The sequence below is a fragment of the Mesocricetus auratus genome, unplaced genomic scaffold (genome assembly GCF_017639785.1).
Source record: "Mesocricetus auratus isolate SY011 unplaced genomic scaffold, BCM_Maur_2.0 Super-Scaffold_100676, whole genome shotgun sequence".
Classification (NCBI taxonomy): Eukaryota; Metazoa; Chordata; class Mammalia; order Rodentia; family Cricetidae; genus Mesocricetus; species Mesocricetus auratus.
In genome coordinates this window covers 79063146-79083397 of record NW_024429266.1, presented here as the reverse complement: position 1 = coordinate 79083397, position 20252 = coordinate 79063146, and positions in this window count along the sequence as shown.

Below are 20252 nucleotides of genomic sequence, written 5' to 3'. Positions count from 1 at the left end.
TTTCCTTCCCAGAAGCAAATGCCCTGTAGGAGCTTATATAATGCGGAAGTTAACTCTTATTTTAGGTTTCAAGTTCTGTGCGTTTGGCTATATAAAATCAACCATGGTCAATAGTTATTAATAGAAACAGCCTAAAAATAACAAATATTAAATTCTAAATCATTCTGAGTACTATGATCAAAATCTCACATGGGCCCATTGGTAGTGGCACACACCCTTAATTCTAGCATTAGGAAGTCAGAGGCAGGCAGATCTCTGTGAGTTAGAGGCCAGCCTGGTCTACAGAGATAGTCCCAGGACAGCTAGAACTGTTACACAGAGAAACCCTGTCTTGAGAAACCCTGTGTTGAAAAAAAAAATCTCACATTGTTCCACTCTGCCCATTCATTCCATCTGGTATATGAACCATCTTGTCTTCACTCTATTACCTATATATCTGTCTGTTTATCTATCTATCTATCTATCTATCTATCTATCTATCTATCTATCTATCTACACATTCACTCACTCACACACGCGCGCACACACACACACACACACACACACACACACACACCCCTAACATGGCAGCCATTTAAGGTTGCAGATTTGTTATTTTATCATACAACTTCTACTCAAGTAAAAGTGATAGCCCTTAGGGATAGTGAAAGACTATTAATTCTGATGGTCCTGATATGCCAAAGAGAAACTATAAAGTACTTTACATGAAAAGTTTTTACTTAATAAAGAAAAGAAATTTGTGTGTGAATGCTGATGTTTGTAAGCCTGACTGTAAGAACAAATCATTAAAATTTAAAGGAAAAGGAAACCAACGCGTGTACAATATAGGAAAATCATAATATATAAAAGTTTTGTTTCTATTTGAGATCTCAAGCTTCTACTGAGTGTCTCAGAGCATCTCCTGTAGAGAATTGAGGTCTAGTCTATACAATTTATTGATAGAAGACATTTCATAATGCAGCTTGGACACAAGAAACCCAGTTTGTGTTGGAGAAGAGTTAGTGAGCACAGGAGCATTTGAATTTTTGGTTTTCTTATCCACTATAGCATGAAGAAATTACTAGTCTACAGAACACTGGAATGACCTTCACAGCTCAGATCAAGAGCTGAGCCCCTGTAGGTTTTGCATGCTGCTATTCAGGACACAGCACAAATGGGCTGAACTATGCTATACTACTTTTTCAGAAGTTAAAATGTGTAGGAACAAGGGGGAAAAAAGAGGTTATGAATGGATCTTCACTAGCCGTTCTTACTGACCCACTTTGTAGAATTTGTGAAATCCATTTGCACAATTAGATTAATTTTCGACATGTAGAATGAATAAGATTAGAAATAAAACTGGGATCCATTTGCCAGCTAACATAAATATGTGTGAGTGTTAAAAACTTCATTAAATGCATTAACTTAATTGTGTGGCTAGTTATGTCATGAATATGCGTTTGCACATGATAATATAAAAACAGTGAGTCTCCTAAAATTTCCAGAACTATGTGTGTCTATGGAAAACTCTATTCTTGCTTCAGAGAATTTAACTGTAATTTTCCAGGATAATTTTTGATTAAATGTTTGTTCTAGTGAATATCCCTTCCACAAAAGGGACATTTTTTTCTTAGTTCACCATTGGGTTTCAACTAGCAGATGCAGACAGGTCGCAAAGAGTAGATAGACTTTCTACAGCTCATAGCACTCAAAGGTACCACGCAGACAATGACCAGTGTTACTTCTGTGTCTTGATTCTCTTCTCAGTCATTCAATGATACTTTCCTATAATCAGTGCTTCCTTAATGGCCCTATGTATATTGTGCTGTCTCAATAGAGCTGCCCATCCATCACCTGTAAAGAAAGGTATTATTTGCCTTACAATGAAATAGAATATAAACTGTTGAAATAGCATCCAACCATTCATGTGTAATTTAAGCAAAATAAATATACCCTCCTCCCAAAAGGAAGCAATGCTAAGGTCTTTCAGCACAAATTGTCACACAATGAACTTTATTTTGTTGAAAAATATCATTTCACCAAAAGAAATCTGCATACAGAAGGATCCTCTTTTGTATGGGCTACTGTCTTGTTGTATACCAAAGTCCCCAATGGTCTTCATCCAGTATCTATTTTGATACAGTTAATTCAAAGAAACTATTAGGATAAATGTAAGTTGTCTGTGTTTTCTTTATTTCTTTTTAAAGGCAAACACATAGCAGTGCTCTTCTTTCTCAAGTCACCCTTCCCTGTCTTTCAGAACCTCTTTGATGATTTTTATATAATTTTGGAATAAAACCACAATGTTAGTAATGTGACACCACCATTAATTCTCAGCATTTTCACACATCAGCAGCTCAGGAACAATATGGCAGGGGACACTGCTTTTTGCTGTATTCAGCTTACCTTCTTGAAAATATTGGAATTATTACCTCGTTTTTAGCAATCAAAGGAAGGATCAGGGTAATCATTTGAAATATCTAAAAGTGATTGGCGAATTTAAAAGATACACAATACACAAAGACACATTTTGTTAACAGGTGAAATAGCTCCCCCTTAAACAGACATAACACTAAATAGCGTGATGTAATGCTAAGTAGTGCGGCTTGACAAGCAGCAGGCGGAACACAGGGAACAATGAAGTCACTGGGCCAGAAAATGTTGGGTGACATGCTACAGTGGGCTGCTCGTGGTGTGTCTGGCACATTTAAAGCATTATTTAAGGTGGAAGAATGCCTTGATCATTCACTGAAATGTCAGTGTGTACAGTTCTTTCCAACCTCTTTGAAATGTAAGCATGCAGGCCTATATTCTTCATAGAATAGGAACAATAGTTGTAATTTTGCCTTGTCTGAAAATAATAAAACATTAGCATCCTAGAAGTTCCTGACACCGATTCAGAGAAAAAAATGACTTCTTTGGGTGTAAAATTACAACTTCCTAGAGAATAATGGTCTAGTTCTTTTCTTACACATACATGATTCTAAACTGCTAAATGCTGAAGAAATAGTAATGCATTCTTAAAACTCAGATTATTTTCTATCATAGAAATAACTTTTACAGAATGAAAGATACCCACAAACACATGAAGAAGAGGAGGAAGAAGAGGGGGAGGAGGAAGGACTATGACAAAGGGTGTTAGTATTTGAAAAGCAAATGTAAATGCTTCACCATGCTGTGCTGACACCAACACTCTTTGGCTTGTTAAGGAGAAAGTAAGTCGTAGGTCATTACATAAAGGTATTAAAATTACCACATCATCCTTTGTTGTCTTTTAATCACACATTAAAAGTGCATTGCCCATACATAATGGCAGCAAAGGAGCCTAGGTGATTGGTGGTTGCATCTACTGCTGCTTCTCTTCTAGCCTTAGGAAAAGACATATAGGTATGGTAGCACTCAGCAGCAATCATGGGACTGGGCAAGGGCTTACTGGTGAGCCTTCCAATGAGGCCAGCCTCCAATAATGCTCTCTGCAATACAGAGAGAACATGCTGGGCTCACCTTGGGAAGACCAGCCCTCCAACTGGTCTCAAACCTCACAACCTCAGTCTTCCTCATTTGTTTCTTCTGTCTTTTTTTGTTCTCATTTCTTACTGTCTTTGAAGAGCTTTCTCATTTTTCATTTGGAGGATCTGCAGAGAGTAAGCACTCAGTCTGACAGCAACCTTAGGAACGAGGAAAGAGTCATTTTGCAGCCTCTGGGAATAATGTCAGCTCGGAAGGGAATTTAGATTAATACTTTTATCTACAATTGAAATCAAATATAAAGGAACAGTCAAAGAGCTATGGCAACAAGGACTGCAAGATAAGATTACAAAAATGAGTTTACATCATAAGAAAAAAGATCTATGTTAGGTGTGTTAGAAGTACGCTTGAGTAAACCAAAGGCAAAGGAGGTGACGGGGTCTCCATTATAAAGGTACCTTAAAAGGCAGGGGAATAAAGAACACCACATTTAGACTGCAACCAGTTTCAACTTGAGTGCTTGGAAGCAAGGGGCTAGTCTAAATGGCTTCTGATATCTCTGCCTAGGATTTTATTTTTAGAAACTGTCAATCACCCCTCATGAAACATGAATGTTCATATCTATAGTCCTCAAAGTTCACTTTCAAACTAACCTAAGTTGTTAAAACTACATCACCAAGTATGTACAGACAATGCCTCAAACCAAAATCTTTTAAGTTGTGGTATTAACAATGTCAGTATATGTTTCCATGCAAAATTCTTACATTTTAGCCCCTGTATATACCAGAGAAGTAATAATGGGAATGTAAATTGTCATCACAGTAGAAAACGTCAGACTTCCTAAAGATAAGGAGTATCTTGTAACAAGGCTTGAGGTTTTGTTTTGTTTTGCTTTGTTTCTTTTGTCTAAAACCTGAGTCAGTGAATTGACAGGTTACATAATACAATCTAGAATCTACAGGTAGATAAGAAAATATTGTAGCAGGGTGGTGGTGGTGCACATCTTTAATCCCAGCACTTGGGAAGAAGAGGTAGGCAGATCTCAATGAGTTCCAGGACAGTCTTGTCTACAAAGTGAGCAGTCAGGACAGCCTGGACTGTTACAAAGAGAACCCTGTCTCAAAACCCACCCCCCCAAAAAGTATGTAGTTTACACTAAGAAAACTTAAAAATGATAGCAGAGAGATGAAAAGGATAAGCAGACCCCAGTAGAAAAGGCCATAAGGATGATATACTGGTACTAGGAAAATATGTCATACCAGTAAAGAAATTCTTGTCACCAGTGAGGGGGGGGGCTAATTACACCAACCAAGAGTAGTTGAAGCCACTTTTGCCATCGTGGGTATGAATAGATTCTCTTCCCTCCCTCTGATCATCTTCAGAGGGAGATGAGGGAGCAAATCCTGTCACATCATCACCATCAAATATAACATCTGCAGAGAAAAAGAGAAATGTGACTTAGGCTTTAAACTCTATGATTTAAGGATCTAAAATGTTCATAGCCAAGGCAGTTACTGTAATTCAAAGTGACTAAAAGTCTGGAAACTACACAAGGATATCTAAAGAGCATATAACTAAAGGCAAACAAAGCAGGCTTTCAACATAGAACAACCCATACTTATAAAATGTTAAAATGTTCCCTTAATGAGATGTGTACATAAAGACAAATAGATCTATAGAAGTTTGTAGTTAATAAATTGATAAATGGATATATGGCAAACAGATGGATAGAAATAGAGAATAGACAGATGATAGGTAGGTAGGTAGATGGATGATAAATAGACAGATAGATAGATAGATAGACATATAGATGATACATACATAAATAGTGATACATATAAAAACAATAAATTCCAAGACACACAAATTGAAAAGAATCAATATAGATGGATAGTTAAAATTTTGACTCAATGGTCCTGTCAATAGCTTATAAAACCAAGAGAGCCTGAAATGACACATACACAATGTCTCTAAGATAAATTATCTATTCAAATAACTGTTTCCAGAAAAGGGTCCATTTGCATTTCCTGTTAATCCCAGAATAGTAAACTAAGTTCCTTGTCAGTCAGTGCAATTACACAATCAGGCCAATCACAGAAACCCAGAGTATGATCCCTTCATGGATAGTACAAAACCTGTCACCTATAATCCTATGTTTTTTACTGTGTTCATGTGCAAACCCATGGAGTACTGTTATCATCCCTGATCTGAAACTATATGTGACTAGTAACTGCTGTCAATCTCCTCTGCTTAGTGTTCTGGGCTGTGTGATCAGCCATTTCATAACCTCAGGGCAGAAAACTGACCTTCAGTAACAGAAATAAGGAAAGAAGTGAAGCGTCAAGACTTTTATTTTTTGTTTTGCAGAAAAACTTTTATAAATATTCTTTAAAAAAACTCAGTGAACTACATAATGCCTGTCCAGGACCTTCTGGCTTTCATTGTTTCTATTGAGAAGTTGTGTGTTTTGACAAAGAAGCTAAAACTATAAAATGGAAAAAAGAAAGCATCTTCAACAAATGGTGCTAGCATAACTGAGTGTCAACATGTAGATCCACATCTATCATCATGCACAAAACTCAAGTCCAAATGCATCAAAGAACTCAACATAAAATCAACTACACTAAACCACATAGAAGAGAAAGTGTGAAATAGCCTTGAATGCATTGGTACAGGAGACCACTTCGTAATTATAACACCAGTAGCACAGACACTGAGAGTAATAATTAATAAATGGGGCCTCCTGAAAATGAGAAGCTTCTGTAAAGCAAAGAACATGGTCAACAAGACAAAATGGCAGGCTACAGAGTGGGAAAACATCTTCACCAGACCCACATGTGACAGAGGAATGATCTCCAAAATACACAAATTCAAGAAACTACACATATAGATAGAACAAATATTTCATTTAAAAATGGAGTATAGATCTAAACATATAACTATTAACAGAGGAATCTCAAATGACACTTAGAAATTTCTCAACATCCTTAGTCATCAGAGAAATGAAAATCAAAACAACTCTGAGATACCATCTTCCACCTGTCAGAATGGCTAAAATCAAAAACTCTGATGACAATTTATGCTGTAGAGGATGTGAAATAAGAGGAATACTCCTCCAGTGCTGGTGGGAGTGCAAACTTGTACAAGTACTTTGGAAATCAGTACAGTAGTTTCTCAGATATTTGGAAATCAATCTACCACAAGAACCAGCAATACCATTTTGGGGCTTATGCCCAAATGATGCACACTCACACCACCAGGACATTTGCACAATTATATTCATAGAAGCATTATTAATAATAGATGGAACCTGGAAACAATCTAGATGGCCTACAACTGAAAAGTGGATAAAGAAAATGTGATACATTTACACAGTGGAGTACTACTCAATGGTAAAAAACAATGGCATCTTGAAATTTGAAGGCAAATTCCTGAGTAAGATAACTCAGACCCAGAAACACAGATATAACATGTACTCAGTCATAAGTGGATATTAGACATAAATCAAAGGACAACCAGCACACAGTCCACAAGCCCAGAGAACCTAAGCAACAAAGAGGACACTAAGAGAGACATACATAGACCCCCCTAGGAATGGCAAAAATACAAGATCTGAGTAAACTGGGAGCATGGAGCATAGTGGAAAGGGAGATGGGAGGAGGGAAGGGAAGTGGGGGAAATCTACAACTCAATAAAAACAAGGTAATTTGTAAAAACCTATTATCTTTATTTTTTAATGTGGAAATTCTAGGAGAAAAGGAATTTATTATAACCCTGATGAATATAAATGATGAAAATAAATGATATTGACACATATTTCTTCACTAAATGTTGAGAAGCAGGAAGCAGGAAGAGACTATTCAGCCCAAAGAAATAGAATAGACTCTAAATTTGGGTGCCATCCAGATATCATCCTGTTGAGTTTTGTTTTTGTTTGTTTGTTGGAAGAATGTGGAACACTTTGGAGGTTTGGAGTAGGAATGAAGCTGAATGATATAGGCAGAAATTAATAGGCCATCCTTGTCAAAACATGTAAAACAGTAGTATTACAAGAATGATATTAGTAACTAGGCTAGAGACCATTCTTATGAAATTTTAGTAATAAGATGAGCTGCTTTTTCTCTTGCCCTAAGAATCTACCTGAGGATAAATTGAAAATTTTGGAATTAATTTCATAAGGATATTTCAAAACAGCCTAGCATTGACTCAATTGTTTCATTACTAGTGACCACTCTTGAGCAGATCCACAGTGAAAAGGAGCAAGCATGATAAAATTAAATACAAAATGTACCTTTTGAAGAGAAAAGGGCATCTGGGAATTTACTGTTGTAGCCAAGACTTGCAAATTGGAATAAAAGGAATGGTTTCCCCAGGGCAAGACCCTTCCAGCTAAGCTTTGAACTTGTAAAAAGGAAAGATTATGCAATGATGAAAGCAACACCAATTCAAAAATTGTACAAATGTAATGCAAAGAAGGGGCCAGGTCCATACCAAGTGGCAGCCAATTTGGTAGCCTCCAACACAAGGTTCTTGCTTTAGAATCATGAAAAATATAGTAGCAAAAGGTTTGATGATCTTCTCTTCAGTTGAAAAAAAAGGTCTCTGGGGCCAGGCATGTGGCAGGGGAATATTAGCATATAGCTTAGGAAGGCCATAGTGTGAAGCTCTGAAGACTTAACCTATATTGAATTGGAGACACCAAGACTTTGGAGATGCCAGAGACATGCTATATCTGCCACGAAGAGCTGGAGATTGGGAGTTGACCCAACTTAAGTGAAAGAAGTGAGTTGCAGTCTGCAGAACTGGAAGAGCAGAGCTGTATAAACCTTTTGACATCAGACAGAGGAATACAGAATTTGGGCTTTGCTCTGTTGGTCTTCAGCCTTTCTTTGCTCCAGTATTTGCTCACTATGTTGGCTTTTGAATGCTAATGTATATTATGTGACATTGTATATTGGAAGTATATAATTTAATTTTAGACTTTCCAGGTGTTACAGTTAAGTGCTTGCTTAGAGTCCCAGAGGATATTTTGAACTTTGGACTTTTAAAACTGTGTTGAGACTGTGAAAAGACTATGGGGACTTTTGAAATTGTACTAAATGCATTTTGCACTGAGATGTGGCCAGTCTGTGGGGGCCAGGAGTCACATACACTTGACTCCAATCTGCTGCATGTTTTAAAACAGAAACCAGTCTAAACTATCAGTTGATAATACTGTCCTAAATTGGATCATCACTGAGCTTGAATACAGTGAACGGTTTGTGGTGCCAGAACTGCAATAAAAGAAAGAAATTTGCTGATTCTTTTGAGTGTTTCAATTAAATCTTAGATAATCAGTATACTCGGGTGACAAATACCAAACACCGTTATGAAGCAATAGCAAAATTAACAAAATCACTCGATTGGAAATCAGCATCAGGAGTTCTGAATCTTGATACAAACCACCTTTTACCTGTTGACCCTTAGACAGTCATCCCACAATTCCTGGACCCACTCAACAGCGATGAAATCAGCTCAGATGGAGACAGAGCTCTACGAGGCATCTGAAGGTTTTATTCTGGATCCATAGATGTTTGGTGACTGTGCAGGTATCATGAGCTACACTGAGCAGTTCCAACCCCATCACCATCTCCATCATTATGGATGAGAAGGTAACATATGCTAAATAATAGTTGTTTAAAAACAAACCCACCAAAAAACATAAAACAAAAAGTCTTCCCCAAGCAGTGATGGTTTGCACCTTTAATCCCAGCACCCAGGAGGCAGAAGCAGGCAAATATTGTGAGTTGAAGTCAGTCTGGTCTACAGAGTGCATACCCAGACAGCCAGAGCTACACAGAGAAACCTTGTCTCAAAGAACAAAACAGCAAGTAAAATAAGATAAAGAACAGCTGTTTCTACTGTTAGGCATCCCTGCAGCTATGAGCACCGGTTATGAACCTTGACTATCAAGTTGGTAAATCCTCCCACTGTCTTTACTTAAGAGGTGCTAAAACCTGAATTTTTGTGACCATCAAAATGTGTATGTTGAATCTTTAATCCCCAACATGATGTATTTGAAAGAGGCACCTTTGGAAAGTAATTGGGTTTAGATGATTTCAGTGGAGTAGTGCTCACATGTTGGCAACCTGGATGAGTAAGGAAAAGCACTGCTTCCAGACCTGATGAGTTGGGTTCCAACACTAGGAGGCACATGATGGCAAGGGAGAATTCACACACACACACACACACACACACACACACACACACACACACACACACACACACAATTTTTAAATTGAATTATTTAAAAATTTTCCCAATTGTGTATCTTGCCCTTTTGTCCTTTTGACAATGTCCTTTGCATTACAGAAGCTTTTTAGTTTCTGGGGGTCCCATTTATTAATTGTTTATCTTAGTGCCTGCTAGTTCCTGCACTACTTTTCTGTTCTCGAAGTTGCCACCTGTCTTAATGTGTTCAAGACTATTCCCCACATTCTCTTAACCAGGTAGAGTGTATGTGGTTTTATGTTAAGGTTTTTGATCCACTTGGACTTGAGTTTTGTGCAGGGTGATGAATAGGAATCTATTTGCATTCTTCTACACGAAATCATCCAGTTAGACCCACATCATTTGTTGAGGATGTTTTCTTTTTTCCATTGTATAATTTTGTCTTCTTTGTCAAAAACCAAGTTCCATAGGTATGTGAATTTCTGTCTGCATCTTCCATTTGATTCCATTGATCAACTTGTCTGTTTCTTTGCAAATACCATTCAATTTTTATTACTACAATTCTGAGTTAGAGCTTGATGTCAGGGATGATGAATAACTTTTTGTTGTATAGGACTGTAAGTTATCTTGGATTCTTTGTTTTTCCACATGAAGTTGAGTGTTGTTCTTTCAAAGTCTGTAAAGAATTGCATCAAAATTTTGAAGGGGATTCCATTGAATCTGTGGATTGCATTTGGTAAGATGACCATTTCTGCTATGTTATTCCTACCGATCCATGAGCATGAGAGATCTTTCCATCTTAGGATATATTCTCCAGTTTCTTTCTTCAAAAGCAGGAAGTTCTTGTCATAAGTCTTTCACTTGCTTTGTTAGAGTTATCTCAAGATATTTTATGTTATTTGTGGATATTGTGAAGGGTGTTGTTCCCTGAATTTTTTCTCAGCCCATGTATTGTTTGTATATAGGAAGACTGAAATTTTTAGTTAAATTTGTATCTAACCACATAACTGAAGGTGATTATCATCTGTTGGAGTGCTCTGGTAAAATTTTTTGGGTCATGTATGTATACTACCATATCATCTACAAATAGTGACACTTTGGCTTCTTCCTTTTTAATTTGTATCCCATTGGAGTTCTTAAGTTGTCTTATTGTTCCAACTAAAACTTCATGTACTATATTGAGTAGATACGGAGAGAGTGGATAGTCTTGCCTTGTTCCTGATTTTAGTGGAATTGTTATGTTTCTCTCCATTTAATTTGGTGTTTGTTATAGGCGTGCTCTATATTGACTTTATCTATTATGTTTAGGTGTGTCCCTTGTATCCCTGGTCTCTTTAAGGCTTTTAATATGAAGAGATGCTGGATATTGTCAAAGGCTTTTTGAGCATCAAATGAGATGTTCATATGTTTCTTTTTGAGCATCAAATGAGATGTTCATATGTTTCTTTTTCCTTTTTTCTTTTTGAGCATCAAATGAGATGTTCATATGTTTCTTTTTCCTTTTTCTTTCAATCTGTTCATGAGGTGAATTACATTGGCAGATTTGTATGTGCTGAGCCACCCCTGTATCTCTGGAATGATGTCCACTTGATCATGGTAGAGACCCTACTGATAGTGTTCTTGGATTTGGTTTGTGAGTAGTTTTTTGAGTACTTGAGGGGTTTTTGTTATTGTTGTTGCTTTGAGTATTCATGGGGGAAACTGATCTGTAATTCTTTCTCTGTTGAATCTTTGTGTAATTTGGATATCAGATGACTGAGGCCTCCTGACATAAATTTGCAATGTTCCTCCTGTTTCTATTTTGTGAAAAAAATTGTGAGGAGTATTGGTATTAGCTGTTTTTTGAAAGTCTGGTAGAATTCTGAACTGAAACCATCTGTTCCTCAGATTTTGTTTGTTTTTCTTTATCTTTTTCTTTCTCTTTCACATTCTTTCTTTCTTGGTGTTTTATTTCCTTTTTTTAATTTAAGTTAGAAACAAGCTTGCTTCACATGTCAATCCCAGCTCCCTTTCCCTCCACTCCTCCCCCCCCCCACCAGGCCCCCAGTCCCCCATCCAATCTCCACTACTATCCCCAGGGAGGGTGAGGCCCTCCATGGAGGATCTCCAGAGTCTGTCATTTCATCCAGGGCAGGGCCTAGGTGCTCTCCCAAGAGTCCAGGCTGAGAGAGCATCCCTCATTGTGGGATGGGCTGCCAAAGTCCATTTGTATGCCAGGGATAAATACTACCCAAGGCCCCATAGATTACCTAGGCCTCCTCACTGACACCCACATTCAAGGGGTCTGGATCAGTCCCATGCTGTTGTTCACCCAGCCATCAGTCTGGGGTCCAAGAACTCCCTCTTGTTCAGATCAACTGTTTCTGTGGGTTAAATCAGCCCAGTCTTATCCCCTTCCTTCTTCCTTCCTTCCTTTTGTTCCTTCTTTCTTTCTTCCTTTCTTTCTTTCAGAGACTTTAATGACTGCTTCTATTTCCTAGGGGTTATAGAGTTATTTAATGTTTTTATCTGATCTTGATTTAACTTTGGTAACTGCTATCTATTGGGAACATTATCCATTCCTTTGTATTTTCCAATTTTGTGGAGTACAGGTTTTTGAAGTATGACCTAAATTCTTTGTGTTTCCTTAGTGTCTGTTGGTATGCCCACTCTTTTATTTCTTTCCCCACTTTTTAAAATGTAAATTAGAAACAAGCTTGGTTTACACACCAATTCCAGTTCCCTTTCTCTGCCTTCCTCCCCTGCCCCCAACAATCCCCCCCCATTCCAACCCCTTTCTGCTCCCTAGGATGGGTGAGACCTTCCATGGAGGAACTTCAAAGTGTGTCACATCATTTGGAGTTGGGCCTAGACCCTCCCTCATGTGTCTACGCTGAGAGAGTATCCCTCCATGTGGAGTGGGCTCCCAAAGTCCGTTCATATGATAGGGCTAAATACTGATCTACTACCAGTGGCCCAATAGATTAACCAGACGTCCAAAATAACGTCCTCATTCAGGGGGTCTGGAACAATCCTATGCTGGTTTTCCCAGCTATCATCTGGGATCCATGAGCAACCCCTTGTTCAGGTCAGCTGTTTCTGTGGGTTTCTCCAGTCTGGTCTTGACCACTTTGCTCATCATTTCTCCCTCTCTGCAACTGGATTCCAGAGTTCAGCTCAGTGTTTAGCTGTGGGTATCTGCTTCTGCTTCCATCAGCTACTGGATGAGAGTTCTAGGATGGCATATAAAGTAGACATCAATATCATTATCGGAGAAGGACATTTAAGGTAGCCTCTCAACTATTGCTTAGATTATTAGTTGGGGTCAACCTTGCAGACCTCTGGACATTTCCCTAGTGCCAGATTTTAAACCTACAATGGCTCCCTCTATTATGGTATCTCTTTTCTTGCTCTCCTCTATTCTTCCCATGAATCGATTTTCCTGTTCTCTTCTGTCTTCCTCTCCCCTCCTCTTCTCCCTTTCTCTTTCTTCTAACCCCCTCTCTCCTCCACCATGCTTCCAATTAACTCAGGAGATCTTGTCCCTTTCCCCTTCTCCGGGGGACCATGCATGTCTCTCTTTTCTTTTTTTGTTTTTCGAGACAGGGTTTCTCTGTGGCTTTTGAGGCTGTCCTGGAACTCGCTTGGTAGTCCAGGCTGGTCTTGAACTCACAGAGATCCGCCTGCCTCTGCCTCCCGAGTGCTGGGATTAAAGGCGTGCGCCACCAACGCCCGGCCATGTATGTCTCTCTTAGGGTCCTTCTTGTTTCCTAACTTCTCTGGCAGTGTGTATTATAGGCTGGTACTCCTTTGCTCTATGTCTAAAATCCATATATGTGAGTACATACCATTTTTGTCTTTTTGTGTCTGGGTTACCTCACTCAGGATGGTTTCCTCTAGTTCCATCCATTTGCCTGTGTATTTCAAGATTCCATTATGTTTTTCCACTGAATAGCACTCCATTGTGTAAATGTACCACATTTTCCATTCTTCAGTTCTGGGTTGCTTCCAGGTTCTGCCTATAGCCCTCTTTTAATTCTTATTTTGTTAATTTGGATATTCTCTCCTCTCTCTCTCAATCTCTCTTTCTACCTCTCTCTCCCCTCATTCTCCCCCCCGTGTGTGTGTGTGTGTGTGTGTGTGTGTGTGTGTGTGTGTGTTTGTGTCTGTGTGTTTTAGTGTTTTAGTGAGTTTCAATAAGAGTTTGTCCATCTTGTTGATTTGGGAATCTCACATAGCCAAGAATCACTTAAACAAATATTCAGCATCCCTAGCCATCAGGGATATGAAAATGAAAATTATTCTGAGATTCTAGCTTACACCTGTCAAAATGACTAAGTTCAAAAAACTCAAGGGACAGCTCATGTTGCCAAGGATGTGGAGCAAGAAGAGGACTCCTTCATTGCTGGTGGGAGTGAAAACTTGCACAGTCACTTTGGAAATCAATGTGAAGCTTTCTTAGAAAAATGAGAATCAATCTATGTCAAGACCCAGTTACACCATTCCTGGGCATATCCTCAAAGGCTGCTCTATCATACCATGAAGGCACGTGCTCAGTTGTGTTCATACCAACCTTATTCATAGTAAGCAGCAATTGGCAACAACCTATATGCCCCTTAACTGAAGAATGGAAAAAGAAAATGCAGTATATTTACACTATGGAGTATTACTCAGCTGTTAAAAACAATGGCATCATGAAATGTGCATGCAAATGAATGGAACTAGAAAATATCATCTTGAGTGAGGTAACCAAATCCCAGAAAGACAAACATGATTGGCTCCTAGCCCAAATGTCATTAGAGAGACTTCACCTAGCAACTGATGGAAACAGATGCAAACCACAGCCAAACTTTATGCAGAGCTCAGAGAAACTTGAAAAAGAGTGGGAGGATGGACTGTAAGAAACAGAGGGGTCAAGGGCACCACAGACAGGAAAACGCACAGAAACAACTAATCTGGGTTCATAGGGACTCACAGAGACCTAGTCAACAACCAGGAAGTTTGCATGGGACTGACTTAGGTAACTTGGTCTTTTTATGTGGCTCCTTACTGTGGGAGCAGGAGCTGTCTCTGATTCTGTTACCTGCTTTTGAGATACTTTCCTCCTACTGGGTTGCCTCGTCTAGAAGAGGAGGTGCCCAGTCTTATAGCAACTTGGTATATCATGAGTAGCTGATGAGGTCTGCCCTTTTCTGAACAGAAGCTGTGAGGAGCAATGAATAGGAGATGAAGGGGGGCTGAGAGGAAAGGATGGAGGAGAAACTGTGATCAGAATGAGAAAAACAAAAATAATAAAGAAAGAAATAATAGGTCAGAAGATGGTGAGTATAGAAAAGAATGTAAGGAAAACAGCTGCACTCTCCCTCACACCACCACACATTCAAAGAATAAGAAAATAGCTAGAGCAGCTCCTACACCTCTCTGGACATTTTCTTTTTCTTCACTCTCCTTTACGCAGACTTCTGCTCAACTATGGGACCATGACCTCCTTTTTCTTAGAGCATTTGCTTTAGAAAACTTATCATTGTAGTTTTTTCCATCCCCTTTGAAATGTAGATAAATCTTCTCCTAGCCTCTTTCCAAGTGTCTTTCTCAAAGGGCCATGAAAAAAACCTTTTGACAAGAGATCATAAAGAAAGATAGATTCCCTTTTGCCTGGTCTCTGTGGGAGGAGAGGAACCTGACTTTAATAAGCCCAATTAGCAGACACAGATGGCCTGAGCACTTTGACCATCTTCCCTTGTGTCGTCCAGGACTTTCATCCTACTTCATTCTAGTGTTTAAAAATCTTACCATCTTTTGTTACATACAGGTTGAGTTTAATCTCTCACCTCTACTTCAGTAGTCTTTAATAAAGTGTTCCTGCCTGTCTCACTCTGTCTAGTACAATTACCTTTGATGTCCCTAAAGCCAGTTTATGAATACCTAACATGGACTCAAGTGCCCTTGGGTCCTTGAATGGAAAGAAGGTAACTTCACTTCTCCGTAGTCGCCAGAGCATGAAGGTTTTAGGAGTGTTCTGTAGTGGAAGGGCTCCTAACTGGACAATTCTAGTACAGCCTTTGCTATTATGAATGGGGTAAAGGAGCCCCTAGAATCAGAAAACTAGAGGCACAGGAAGAAGGTGGTGACTTAGGATCCTTCTACATGAACCACTAACATAACTGCATTTGTTTATATATCTTTTTTAAAAAAGTGTTGTAGAATCTCAAAAAGCTTAAAAAAGCAAAACCTTGCTAAATATGTCAATATCAACCATGTTTATGATGAAGTTACAGGATAGATTTTTGTGAAGGTTTCTTAACTTATCCAGACCCTAAGTATGTAGAACCTTAAATAAGAAAATCCATTTAATTGTTTCAGCAATTTTTCATCTTTTATTTTCAGACAGCAAATTGTTACATTTGTATTAAGTTGAATAATGAACTGAGGACATATAGGAAAAGTAAACTTCTTGTGCACAAATAAAATTCACACTTCATGTAACTAAAAACTACTTATTTTTCATATAATTCAAAAATTGTTAGACAAACACTATGTACCTCGTTTAGACTGCTTGTTCTAGATGAGGAAACTAAGCTGAAATTCAAGTATTTAAAGCAATCATTTTAGGAATGAAAATGTTCACAGTGAAAAAGAAGATACTACAACCAGCACTGTTACTCACACTCACTTGTGATAGGAAACATGAACTTTCATTTCCTACGACTTGGTGGGACAGCAAAGGCAGGTGTCAAAACATCTGAGGTTAGGATTCAAAAGTCACAGTGAAGTTCAGGCAAGCGTGAAGGTTCTCTTGGGAAACGCACCTGAACATGCAATAATTAAAAGCCAAGGAAGCTGTCTGGAGTGAAAACCAGAGAGGCGCAGTGTCTGGTACCAGGTATCTGATTATTCCTTCAACCTGGCAGGCTCAGAAGCCATGATTGCTGCCCCTGGGAAGAGGTATCAGTAGTGCCTGAGCAATATAATTGCCACCCTGGAAGTCTAATCAACAGCTAACACGGGCCTTCGTGATGCATGGGGACATGATGGAGATGCAACCCTCATTACATTATTCTATGACACACATAAATATGGCTAGAAGCAAGGGCTTTTCCATATTGACTCTATTCTGTACTATAAGTACAGGCTCAGAGAAGACTACAGAATCAGCACCATTTCTCCTGCAGGGTTTCCTGAGTAGCCAGTAATATAGGACATCACTATATTTGTCCTAAGCTACTCTAGTTTTTAATACCATGACATGGCACGAAGCACATTAGAAAACAAGATGAGAACGAAATATGTTCTTAGGACAGGGTCTTCATAATTTATTAGTGTGCTTATTGTTAAAGACTACACTGATAGTTTGTATATGAGAGAGAGAGAGAGAGAGAGAGAGAGAGAGAGAGAGAGAGAGAGAGAGAGAATAGGGAGAAAAACAAGGTAAGAAACAGAAACTGAATTTAGAGAGAAGCCTTTCCCACAGCTAGAGATCACACTCTTTTGAACGGGTCATGATGTTTACACGACAGGCCTGCTGTCAGCTTTTCTGGCATCTGTGCCACTTTATTTCAAGAGGTGGAAATAGAAAGCTGTGTTTACACAGAGTTTGTATCACAAACGTCATCACCTTTGCTTTCTCTTAGCACATTAAATTCTTCACCTTTAAAGCACAAAAAACCCTCTTTCTTGCTTCTAAAGATACAATGCCGGCCTTCCTTCACACTGAATTTTTTGTAATCGTTCACCCCAAGGGAAATGGAAAGAGCATAAACAAGAGTGAGTATAGAAAATTCTTAAAAATTCAAGGAAGTGGTTGACTGTAATTGCCCATGCAGGCACTGAACATCTGAATAAACATGGTGTTAACTATCACTCTGGGACATGTGCAGAAAGTACTTTCAATAGCACTACCTGACTGGTCACTGGTGAAGTAAAATGTTAGTGAAATATGAGTTTACAAGATTCAAGGCATCCTTCTCTCGTGCTTTAGATAAAATGTGGACTCAAAATTATTCCACAGGTAATATCAGGTAGCTAGGCAGGACAGAGGTTTCTGCTTGTATTGCTTTTCAGACTACACACAATTGTATGCTGTGGGTTTGGACATGGTGTTGGCTCAGAATCTTATCAACACTGAAGCACATGGACAGGGAGGCAGCTTGCTTAGCAAAGGACCTAGTTATACCTCTCTTCTTCAGCTCAGCTGTAGCATTTTTCTAAAAAAGTTACAAAGTTATCCAGTCAAGCTTATCCCTAGTATGGTCCTGACAGCAAAGTCAAAGGTTAAATCTGATGGGAAAGTCACTAAATTTCAGTGAGTGGAGAGAATGCAACTTTTAAAAGGGCATCTTCTTCACAGTACAGATGCTTCTTAGACAGCCCTCAACATGGAAGATTTCCCCTCAGGTGAAAGAAATGCTGGCCTAAATAGCCCTATCTACTGTTGGTTTATAGAACACAGGTCCCAGGGAGAGAAGCCCCCAACACTGGGCATGTGGGCAGCTGCGATCTGGCAATGAGAACCTGGAGAACAGTAAACTAGCATTTCAGTTCTCCAAGAACTGAGGAGGCCCCCAACACTTAGGGTGTGGCTCAGAACAATGCAGACCACGAGAGATATTTTTTCTGGAATTAACAATAAAGAAATAACAAGTTCATTCACAAAGTATAGGACCATAATACTGAATAAGGGAAAGAATCACCTAGGAGATAGGAAGGGTGGAGGAAGTATTGGTGGTGGATAAAACTAAGAACTCAGAAATTCTCATATTAACTTAACTTTGGTGTGATTATTAAAAATTAAGTTGAATGAACACCATAGATGAATCCAAGTGTATTTGGTTGGACAAAGACAAACATACATTAAAATCTTATTTAATGGTTCCAATCTCATGACATTCATGAACCATTCAAACAAATCTATAGTGACAGGCATGAGACAGAGGCTAGCTGTGGGAATGAATGGGATTGCTAAGAATAGGGCCCTGGAAAGCAGTATGGGTAATAGATCTACAGTGAGAGGGGAGAGACAGAGATTAGCCTTGGGCATGAGTGGGATTGTCGAGAGCAGGGCCCTAGAAAACAGTATGGGTAGATGCTGCTACCGTCTTACCTGGGTATGGTTATATGGGTGTGCATGTACATCAAAAAGTCATACAGCTACATAGATGAAGTTTGTGCATTTAATAACAGAGATGGATACTTGATTTTGGTTCTTCTCACCCCCCACTATCAGCCTTTGGTCTGACTAGATCAAATGTACTCACAAAATAATGCCTATTTGAAACCTGTTTGTAGCCAATGAGGCACACATTTCACTCTCATTTTCTAGTAAACAAAACGAAGCCATCCTTGAACATTAACTCCCATCAGCCCTATTTGGTACTTAATAGTTCTGAGTTTCCATAAATATTAAACAGGCACTCCCAGTTCAGGCTCTAAGTGAAATTCAAAAGCACGCTAGGGAAGTGTTTACTGAGCACTGGCATTAGGGTACCACTAGTATGTTAAACACAGCTTGTACTTAAGATGTGGATTTAAAAGCACTTTGGAAAATGCAGCCAATACTCTGCTTGGTGATTTAAACACCAAATTTCACAGCATGCACTTGTGCACACACACACACACACACACACACACACATACACACACACCAGAAAAGCACCATTCATAAAGCTTATTTCTACGTGATCGTCTCTCAGCAACTTTATTCTGTAAATGTTGTAAATAAATCTTAGTGGATGGAGAGAAAGGATCCCTGCTTTCTAGGTTCATGAGCCTTAATTCCCCATCTGTTGCTTGATTAATGGTGTAGGTTTGGCACCATTCTGCCCTGCAGTCAAAGGTAGAGCACACTAATGATGACCAATAGGTAGGAAAGAAAACAGAGATGAGGGGAGTTCATGATACTTAGGTGAAGAGCAGAAAACAATCCATCTCTTTTAAGTCAGACTCTGAAAAGGAAAAAAAAAGATTTTGATTTCTCTTTTTGTTACAACTCTGGCTTTTTCCTTTTCTTTATATATTTAAATAAAGAAAAATGAGTATACAAAGCTAACATCATATGTAAGTGTGTGTGTGTGTGTGTGTGTGAGAGAGAGAGAGAGAGAGAGAGAGAGAGAGAGAGAGAGAGAGAGAGAGAGAGAGAGAGAGAAATGAAGCTGGAAAACACCCTCATATATAGCGCTGGCACCAGGCTTTCCTGGGACGTTGCTGGATATTCCCTGCTCCTTTCATTCTTGATGGCTGCTTTTCTGCTAACATCTTCAGTGACTATAGTGAAAATAATCCAAAATGACAGCTCAAGAACAGCAAGAAAACTGGTCCATGCTCATAAAAACAATTTATATTTTAGGCCAACTTGTCCCAGGGTAATTTTTGTCAGTTTTCTCCATTCAAATCCCTCTTTTTTTCTGTGTGAAACCATCCAATTCATAACCATATTTTAATGACAAAAATCTAAGGATATGAAGTGGGTCTGGCAAAAGTAGGGAGACAGACAGGGATGGCAGAAATAGGAGCTTGATAAATGATCCTTGTTTTTTTCTACCCCTATCGAAATGTGGCCTGATAGTAATGTGTATTGACTGGTGACTCTGACAGCTGTACCTATGGACATCTTAGAGATG